The 10,752-nt window shown below is 43.5% G+C and overlaps 1 long non-coding RNA gene across 1 annotated transcript; it reads left to right on the top strand.

The window, feature by feature from the left end:
* Positions 1-63: 63 nt before the first annotated feature.
* Positions 64-955, top strand: LOC129149410 (uncharacterized). Its single transcript, XR_008556304.1, has 2 exons — positions 64-592; positions 719-955. It is a non-coding gene; the product is annotated as an uncharacterized LOC129149410 (long non-coding RNA).
* The last annotated feature ends 9,797 nt before the right edge of the window (positions 956-10,752 follow it).

Here is a 10,752-nt window from a genome sequence, read left to right on the forward strand (position 1 = left end):
GATCAAGTGTCATATATCTTGTAAGGCATACATGTTTAGAACTATATATATATATATACACACACACACACACACTCTTTTTGGAAATGCATCTAATACATTTTTTTGTTTTAGCAGAAGGCACCAAACCGTCCATGTTCGTTTTTGCTGTTTTCAGGGTTCATTTCCATGTTTACACTTCCAGGAGATGTTATGAAACATTGGGGAAAAGGTGATGCTTTTATTTCATTGAAGAGCAAAAGAAATCCAGACTTGGTCCCTTCTCTTTGTTTCAGTGCTAATTTATGTTTTCTTAGCAGTGTAGAGCTCATGTGATTGTATAGTTATTGATATCTCCTATGATCCCGTCCCCATCGTTCCTCCCACTGTGCAGATGAAGAAAGTGAAGCAGAAATCTTGTCCAAATTTACATATAATAGTGCAATCTCTCCATTTTAAAGTTATAATGTGTGCTCCTCTACTGTGCAATGTCAAGAACATGAACTTCAGAAGAATGCTGCCAGGCTTATATAATTATGTACCTTTACAAATGTGGTGTCAAAGTTTCTGAGCAGGACTTAAAAGGCAACACTTCTATGATATTCTGGAAAAGGTAAGGATCTAGGTAAAAGGGTTAATCAAGAAACATGGCTAACTTAGCAGGGGCTAACAAAAGAAAGCTCGTTCTGCAATCCTAAGCCTTGCACAAACATGCTCCCTTTGAGTGGTTATTTTACAGAAATTCCTGAAGACCATAATTCTTGCACAGCCCCCAGGGGAAGGATGTCTGGCACCAGCAGAAGGACAAAGGACAAGGCCATAAAACTATGGTCCTGATACGTGTGACAAGCGGAAGCCCCATCTGTAGCTCTCTCTGGGCACATAAAAAACCTGCTCCCTCCCCATTCACCACTGATTTCTTTTTCGGAATCAGTCCACCTGCACCCAGGTGCCTTGAATAAATATATTGATTACACTGAGCCTTGAGTCCATTCTGTGGGACCTCGGCCCTGCCCTGAACCTTTCACTCAAACAGACCCGGGTTTAAAGGTGGGTACAGTATAAATAGGCACCGTGATTGTGTTCCTTTGGGTTGATGGAGTGTTTTCCGTCCTGATGTTGGTGTAACTATGCATTTGTGAAAATTCATAGCTACTCTTGGAACTGTATGTTAAATACTAAAAATAGTATAAAACAATAAAAGTTTTCACATGCTGTTAATAATCAAATGCCTAATTTATTTTTAATGGAAAGCCACATCTGTATGCGTTCATCCACTGAACAACAATTCCGTTAAGTGTGCATTACCTTTTCACAAACCTTGATGAATTTTCTCAATGTATCCTATCTAATAAAGAGGGAATATACTAATTGACCATTGCGCCTCACAAAGATGGCGGTGCCCACAGCCAATAAGGAGGGAATATGTTAATTGACTGCCATGCCCTCAAAGATGGTGGTGCTCACAGCCACAAGATGGCGGCACCCAGTCCACTCAGCCTCACCAGAGTCCCTTAGTTCTTTCAGCACAGCTGGGGGGCAGGGGGTGGTGCATGATGTGGCTGGACCTGCCCTCAGCCGCCCAACTGCCCAGGGTGGGCCCGAGGCGCAGGCAAGCCTCGGATGGCAGCTGGCTAGCTGCCCAGGGCTGCCCGAGGCTCAGGTAACCAGGGCCAGCCAAGGCTTGCGCTGCTGGCAGTGGCAACAGCAGAGGTGAGATGGGGGCATTGCCTTCCCCTGATCACCAGGTTGCCTCCCGCCTCTGAGGGCTCCTGGATTGTGAGAGGGGGCAGGCTGGGCTGAGGGACACCCCCTCCAGTGCATGAATTTTCATGCTCCGGGCCTCTAGTCTAATCTAATAATAGACAAATATGCAAATTGACCATACCTCCGACACGCCCACAAGCCACGCCCACCATACAATCAGAGCGAGTATGCAAATTAACTCAAACCAAGATGACTACAGCCACAGAGAGCAAGGTTTCCTAGGTAACAGAGGAAGCCAAGCTTTCTGCCAGCCGTTGCAGGCCTAAGCCTCCACTCAAGCTACAAAGTTTCAATTATAGAAGGTAAATAAATTCAAACAAATGGCGGCAGAATGGAGCTTGAGAGAGCAGGCCAGGTTTGCCACCGGCAACAGGGGAAGCAAAGCTTTCCACACACCCTGGCCGGGCCCACCCGCTTAAGGCAACAAAGTTTCAATTATAACCCCAACACAAATGGCTGCGGGCCTCGGAGGGAACCCAGGCTTGGCTCCGCTCCAGGCTACAAAGTTTCAATTGTAGAAGGAAAATAAATTCCAGATACCAGGGCCTCTGCTTGCGTTGCCAGGGGGTGTGGCCTGCCTGCAAACCACCACAGGCCCCTCACTCAGGCCGCCCCACGCCCCAAGGGAACCCCACCCTGATCCGGGACACCCTTCAGGACAAACCAGCTGGCCCCCACCCCTGTACCAGGCCTCTATCCTATCTAATAAAAGAGTACTATGCAGATTGATCATCACTGCAACACACAATATAGCTGCACCCATGTGGTCAAAGATCCTGCCCCCATGTGGACACAAGATGGCCACCACAAGATGGCCAGCAGGAGAGGGCAGTTGGGAGGCACCCGGCCTGCAAGGGAGGGCAGTTGGAAGTGATCAACCCTACAGGAGAGGGCAGTTAGGGGTAACCAGGCCGGCAGAGGAGGGAAGTTGGGGGCAAACAGGCTGGCAGCAGAGTGGTTAGGGAGTGATCAGGCTGGCAGGCAGAAGCAGGTTAGGGGCAATCAGGAAGGCAGGCAGACAAGCAGTTGGGAGCCAGCAGTCCTGGATTGTGAGAGGGATGTCCGACTGCCCGTTTAGGCCCGATCCCAGGGATCGGGCCTAAACGGGCAGTCGGACATCCCTTGAGGGGTCCCAGATTGGAGAGGGTACAGGCTGGGCTGAGGGACAACCCCCCTCCGTGCACGAATTTCGTGCACTGGGCCTCTAGTTTACCTATAAAATGACAGGTGATAATCCCTCCTGTGGCTCCATTGTACAGCATGCCAATCCGGAGAGCATCTTCTGATATGGACAGTATGTTAAATGCATCTTGGTGGTGTGAGAATCCAAGGACTTCCATAGACCCACTCGCCCATGCATCTGTGAAAACTATTTTTAAAACAACCATTGAAACCTCTGAAAATTGTCCTAAAGGCAAACAGCAAATGAGGAGTATCTACTGAAGAAAATTAGTGGATTTTCTGTGAGAAAGGGGAGAGTCCATGGTATTTGAATCATATTCACTCCCTCCCACACCCACCACATCTGAACTCAGCAGGTGGACATTCCCCTCCAGAGTGCTGTGCCCGGAAGCAGCATACAACTTACTCTCTCCCCAAGTTGCCAGAACTAGGCCTGTTCCTAGAGCAGGATTTCTCATCACCCATCCTGCCCTCATCCACCTATTGCTGAATTTAAGTCTCGGGTTCATGTGAAAAGTGGGAACAACCTCCTAGCACCCAACCCTTTCTCAGGATAGAGGCTCTGCCAAGGCCATGCTCTGCTGGGAATTCCTGGGCACCCATTACCATTTTTCCCAGCTCATGAGGTTGCTGTAACATGAGCCAACCATGAGGTGCCCCAGGAGACAGCCAAGGGGGCCACCTCTCCCCTCACTGAGCAATTAGCTCCTAAAATGGGATTGTCACCCAGAGAGAGGCTTCCTATTGTCCCCACTGCCCCTCCAGAGTCCTGAGAGGTGTTTTGCCTGAATATGGGAGAAAAATGGCCATAAAACATAAAGCTCTCAAAACCTTCCCAAAGGAATGGAGTTGGCTAGGAAAAAATAATAAAAAGTTCAAGTGAAAGGACTGACTCAAGAAAATAGGAATGAGGTGAACGGCAATTAAGAGTAGTTTTGTTATTTGATGAAGATACAGCCAGGGCTATAGGCTGACTAGGTTTTAGATAGAGCCTGGAATTCGACTTAGGAGAGTAGGTTTCCAAGGGTCAGGACAAATACCAAACAGTGACTTCAGAAAGAATTTCTACAAAGGATCCAGAATTTTATTGGATTAATGGTGGAGCAAGGGTTGACCCTCGGGGCATTAGTATTACAATACAGCCGTCAGCCAGCAATGAATCTAACCTCAGAATATGTTCTATAAAAGAGGAGAAGAGCGCTGCCAATACCAGGAGGCATACCCACACCTGTGCCCCACTTTAGAAGCTATATTAGAATTACAAACCCAGAGACCTAATGTAACCACATAGGATGGTCTGAAATTAGCTAAAAGCAGGCCATGGTGGGCAACGAGCATGACACTCTGCACAGGGCTCTGATAGATGCCAGGGACATACGGACGACTGCTCCTTTTACTCCCTGTACTCCCCACCCCCAAATGAATCACTCACCACAAAGCAACGTGTTCACAACAATTACAGGGGGTGGGGAGGATTTTCCTTCTTTTTAAAAAAATGTATTTTATTGATTTTTTACAGAGAGGGAGGGAGAGGGATAGAAACATTGACCAGCCGCCTCCTGCACACCTGCACACCCCCTACTGGGGATGTGCCCGCAACCAAGGTACATGCCCTTGACCAGAATCGAACCTGGGACCTTTCAGTCCGCTGCTCTATCCAGAGTCAAACCGGTTAGGGCAGATTTTCCTTCTTAACCACCAACAATGAACAAAAACTAAAATTCACTCATTCTGCTGCTGTTTCAAAAATTTAATGTTAGTTTTCGCACGGCCCTCACCCTGTTTGTAAGGAACTAAAGCATGACATCTGATGAACGGCAAAGATTTCACTAGCCTTCAAATGCAGAACACCTACGAAGCAGAGGATTGTTGCCTTATTGAACAGAAGCAGATTAAGAAAAATGCAGGACTCCTTCAGTTTTTCACTGGTTTTAGAAAAACGTTCCAGAACACTGCTTCACATGGTTTTTCAGCAAACGCTGTGCATTCCGTATCTTGTCCTGTGTTTCTATAATGGGAATGACCCAATCTTCAAACCCTTCTAAAAGAGTCTTTTTATTTTTACTTTTTAAAATATATCTTTATTGATTTTAGAGAGGAAGGGAGAGGGAAAGAGAGATAAAAACATCAATGATGAGAGATAATCATTGATCGGCTGCCTCCTGCATGTTCTTTAATGGGGATCAAGCCTGCAACCCAGGCATATGCCCTTGACTGGAATCGAACCTGGGACCCTTCAGTCCACAGGCTGACACTCTATCCACTGAGCCAAACCAGCTAGGGCAAAAGCGTATCTTTTTAGAAACTTTTATTGCTTAGAGAGATAAACATTGATTTGTTGTTCCACTTACGCATTCATTGGTTGGTTATTTTTTATTTATTTATTTTTTGAATTAAATAATGAAGTTTATTATTTTTTCAGTTTTCTTTCAATCTTTCTGAAAAAGGCTCAGTTTGGTGCTACTATTTCTCCAACACTACTGTTTTAAAAAAATATTTTATTGATTTTTACAGAGAGGAAGGGAGAGGGCTAGAGAGCTAGAAACATTGATGAGAGAGAAACATCAATCAGCTGCCTCCTGCACACCCCACTGGGGATGTGCCCGCAAACAAGGTACATGCCCTTGACCGGAATCGAACCTGGGACCCTTGAGTCCGCAGGCCGACACTGTATCCACTGAGCCAAACCGGCCAGGGCTCCAACACTACTTTTTAAAAAAACGTTTTTATTTATTGTTAGAGAGGAAGAGAGAAGGGGAGGGAGATAGAAACATCAATGACAGAGAAACATCCATTGGCTGCCTCCCCCATGCTCCCTGCTGGGGATCAAGCCTGCAACCCTGGCATGTGCTCTGACTGGGAATTGAACTGATGACCTCCTGGTGCATGGGGACTACGCTCAACCACTGAGCCACACCAGCAGGGCTCCCACACTACTCTTAACACTTGCATGCATTTTTAAAAAAATATATATATTTTATTGATTTTTTACAGAGAGGAAGGGAGAGGGATAGAGAGCTAGAAACATCGATGAGAGAGAAACATCGATCAGCTGCCTCCTGCACACTCCCTACTGGGTATGTGCCTGCAACCAAGGTACATGCCCTTGACCGGAATCGAACCTGGGACCCTTGAATCCGCAGGCCGACGTTCTATCCACTGAGCCAAACCGGTTAGGGCACTTGCATGCATTTTTAACAAAGTGTGAGTACCTGTGCCCTTGCCAGTGTGACTCAGTTGGCTGGAGCATTGTCCTGTACACCAAAAGGTTGCAGGTTCGATTTCCAGTTAGGGCACAACCCCAGGCTGTGGGTTTTTTGTTTTCTGTTTTGTTTTTTTTAAATAACTAATTTATTGCTCAAAAAAATCTGATTCTAAAAATAGGATTGGACTGGAAAGAATGATTATGGACTTTTTCACATGACTTCTTCAAAGCCCTATTCTGTAATGAGTTTTTACTTATCTGTTAACTTGTTCATTATTTGGCTGTGACTTCCCCACATACACCAGAAAGCAAGCCACAGTCATATTTACCACTGTGTCTCTAGTCCCAGTTAATAAAGTTTGTTAAATGAATGAATCAATTGTATTGGATCTGTTTTCAATACATTTAAGTTACTAAATAGATAACTGACTTCATTTTTTTTAATGATTTTAAATATGACAATGTTACATGCAATAAGCACCAATTATTCAAGAAAATGATCTTACATATAATATTACATGCAATAAACATTAATATTTCAAGAATAAAGGGATTTTAAGTATAATAATATTACCAAAACGGTGCTAACATAGTATGATATCACAAAAGTTGTAGGAAATTAAAATCTGCAAATAGCAGGATTACTTCTATTATATTCTAGTATATTTCCCCCTCTTTGGCTCTATTTTTGTTCATCAGTTTATGTTGTTCATTTTATTCCACAAATGAGTGAGATCATGTGATATTTATCTTTCTCCAACTAGGTTATTTTGCTTAGCATGATGCTTTTAAAGTCTATTTTGTTGGATATGAGTATTGCTACTCCAGTGTTTTTTTTTTTCTTTTCCATTCGCATGGAAAAATGTTTTCCATCTCTTCATTTATCCTGTGTGTGTCTTTTATTTTGAGGTGGGTCTCTTGTAGAGTCCAGCGGTCACCAACCTTTCGGATCTCACGGACCACCAGCTGGCGACTGCTGCTCCAAAGGTTTCCTTAAACCAGCAGTTGCCAACCTTTTGGACTTCATGGACCACTGGCTGGTGACTGCTATAGACAGCATATAGTTGGGTCATGTTTTTGTATCCATTCAACTACCTTACACCTTTGATTGGACCCTTCAGTCCCCAGGCCAATACTCTTTCCACTGAGCTACACTGGCCAGGGAATTAAAACACTTTTAAAAATATATATATATTTCTTTATTGATTTCAGAGAGGAAGGAGAGATAGAAACATCAATGATGAGAATCATATGATAGGCTGCCTCCTGCATGCCCCCTACTGGGGATCGAGCCCTCAAACCTGGGCATGTGCCCTTGGCCAGAATCAAACCTGGGACCTTTCAGTCCACAGGTTGATGCTTTATCCACTGAGCCAAACTGGCCAGGAAATGAAAACACTTTGTTTTATATTGTTTTTAGTATTTATACATACTGTTTCAAGAGTTTCCACAAATGCAGTTTCACCACCATCAAGACAGAAGACACTCCATCAACCCAAAGGAATACAATCATAGTGCCTATTTATGCTGAATCTACATTGATACACAGGTCTGTTCTTCTACCTTTACCTTTTCCAGAATGTCATCAAAGTGAATTACCATTTTGTCTTTTAAGTCCTGTTAGAAATTGTGACACCACATTTGTAACAGTACATAATTATACAAGCCTCACAGGTTCTTCTGAGGTTAAAGTTTTTAACATTCCACAGTAGAGGAGCAAGCATTATGACTTTAAAATGGAGAGATTCCTTTATTATAAGTTATGTAAATTTGAGTACGATTTCTGCATAACGTTCTTCATTTACATGATGAGAGCAACAAGGGGGAAAGGGATCACATGAGATAACAGGAATTATAAAATCACATCAGCTCTACACACTAAGAAAACATAAATTAGTGTTGAAAAAGCAAAGGGGCCGAGTCTGAATTTCCTTGGCTCTTGAAATAGAAGCCATCACTTTGCACCCCATGTTTCATCTCCTGGGAGTGCAAACATATGAAAATGATCCCTGCAAACAGCAAAAAACGAGCATGGAAGGCTTGGTGCCTTCCCCGGATACAAAAAACTTCCAGCTACTCCTCTTATCAAAAGCACAGAAAAGGTCCCAGTTTCACGATATCAAATCTACCTGCTTTGCTGATACTGTCATTTTGCAGTTCACCTCAATTATTTCTTAGATCATCATCCTCTAAACGGCAATAACTTTCTGCCATCTTAACCAGGAACCCACCTTGGACTTGCACAGGAATCACTCTACTCACAGAAAACCCATGATGGGCTACAACCGTGCAGATGACCAGAACTTTCTTCAACATAAAGTAACTCAAAGGTTTTGTAAGGTACACAAATTGCTCACTCAATTTGAATAGCAGCAAAATGATATGCCGTTCCAAAGAAAATTTCAAATTATTTCCATTGGTATTAAATAGAAAATCAGTACCAAAAAGTATTATGTCCTAAAGCAGTGAGAAGTCCCTCATGTCACATACCCATGTCCATATTCTTTCCCTCCCCCATGTCCATATTCTTAATCAAAGAGCACATGCTCAGAAACTTACAACCCTGTCCATACCTTTCTGGAAAGCCATTGCTGTCAATCCCAGGAAGACAGAACTTCGGGTAATGTTGTCCATTGTTTAAATCCACATTCAAGCAGATCCACAACTATTTAAGATGTTTTAGGTGGAGAAGATGGTCAATGATGACTTTCCCATTCACTGAACCCCCCCCCCCATAATGAAGATATATAATCTTCCACAGTTCCCTATTATTTCACTTGTCCATGTTTCCTTACCTTCAACACCTTTATTTTGTCAGAAACTAAAGCTTTCTCATTGAACAATCACTCTTTTTCCACAAAAACATAATCACCAGGAGTGCAAGAACTCTTTTATTTCACACCTATATATCACAGCCTAGAGTGACTTGGATAGGGGCCAAGTCTGCATTTCCTTGGCTTTTGAATGAAATCAAAGCGATCACCTTTTACCCTATATTTCATAATTTCTCTTCTTGTGCTAAATTGGGTATTGTTTTCTACTTAAACTGCCTGGCCTGAGCAGGATGTTAAAAATTAACATCAAGATCATATTAATGCCCTGGCCAGATAGGTCAGCTGATTAGAGTGCCATCCCCAAAAGCCAAGGTTGCAGGTTCAGTCCTGGGTCAGGGCACACACAAGAATCAACCAATGAATGCATAAATAAGTGGAAAAACTCACTCGTTTTTCTTACTCTCTCGTTTTCTAATTTTGTTCTTTTCCTCACCCAATGATATTTTTATCTCTGATTTTCAAACAGATCGGAAGGGGAGGAGGTTAAAGTGCCCAAGAGAAATATCAATATGAGATACCGATTAGAAGCCTCCTGCACTTGCCCCAACTGGGGACAGGGATGTAAGGCACAACCAAAGCATGTGCCCTCGACCAGGAATTGAACCTGCAAACATCCAGTCCTCAGGCCAACACTCTAACCATTGACCCACACCAGCCAGGGCTCTCTCTAAAATTAATATTAAAAAAGAAGATCATACTCTCTCAGTAGGAATGGCTTTATTATAAGAGATGCTAAATTTTTTTCTTACTAGGTTTGTATTCTTTGACAATATTCCAACATTTATAAACCTCATGTGACTCATAAAGGAGATAACAAGTCTCAAGTATCTTGTTAAGGAGTATGTGATTTTATATATATTTCACTAAGGTACCTTTTGGAAATGCATCCAAATACATTATAGTACATATTTCAGTATTTAGATAAGCAAGGCAAAAGCTGTTCCAGACACCTGGTTGCTGGCCTTGCACTCCCTGCCAGCCCTAGATATACCTTGTTGAAAACAAAAGGTCACACATGTCCATCATCACACAAAGCTATGCCATGACCACGATGAATCAAGACAAAGGCATTGATGTCTGTATACCTGATGCAGAGAACAGTTTCCAAAGAATAAAAATAACAAGAACTACCCTTTTCTCACTAGTATGATTTGTGCTTCTTACAATTAGGTTCAGCAAATCATATATTCTGTGCTCTATATAAAAACTAGAGGCCCAGAGCATAAAAATTCATGCACTAAAAGGGGGGGGGGTTCCTCAGCCCAGCCTGCCCCCTCTCACAGTCTGGGAGCCCTCAGGGGTGGGAGGTGACCCAATAATCAAGAGAAGGCGACGCTCCATCACACCTCTGCTGCTGCCTCTGCTGGTAGCACAAGCCTTGGCCGGCCCTGGGCAGCTGGGCAGCCACCATCCGAGGCTTGCCTGTGCCTCAGGCCGGCCCTGGGTGACTGGGGGGGTAGGGGGGGGCTGAGGGGACTGAGCGCTGCCATCTTGTGGCTATGGGTGCCGCCATCTTTGAGGGCATGGCAGTCAATTAGCATATTCCCGCTTTATTATATAGGATGGTTATCATTACCTGAGGTAGAATTAAGTTCATTTCTTCACAGAATGCAGGGCAGGAAAATGTCTTGTTTTCTTGAATGGCAATCAAATCGTCTATCACAAATGAAATGAAAGAATTCCTTTTAAGTGTGCTGTTACTGCTACATTCCAGTCATTTTTGGTTTGTGGTCATTCTTTTTTTTTTAAATCCTCACAGAGGATGTTTATTGATTTTATTTTTTA

The sequence above is a fragment of the Eptesicus fuscus genome, chromosome 6 (genome assembly GCF_027574615.1).
Source record: "Eptesicus fuscus isolate TK198812 chromosome 6, DD_ASM_mEF_20220401, whole genome shotgun sequence".
Taxonomy (NCBI): domain Eukaryota; kingdom Metazoa; phylum Chordata; class Mammalia; order Chiroptera; family Vespertilionidae; genus Eptesicus; species Eptesicus fuscus.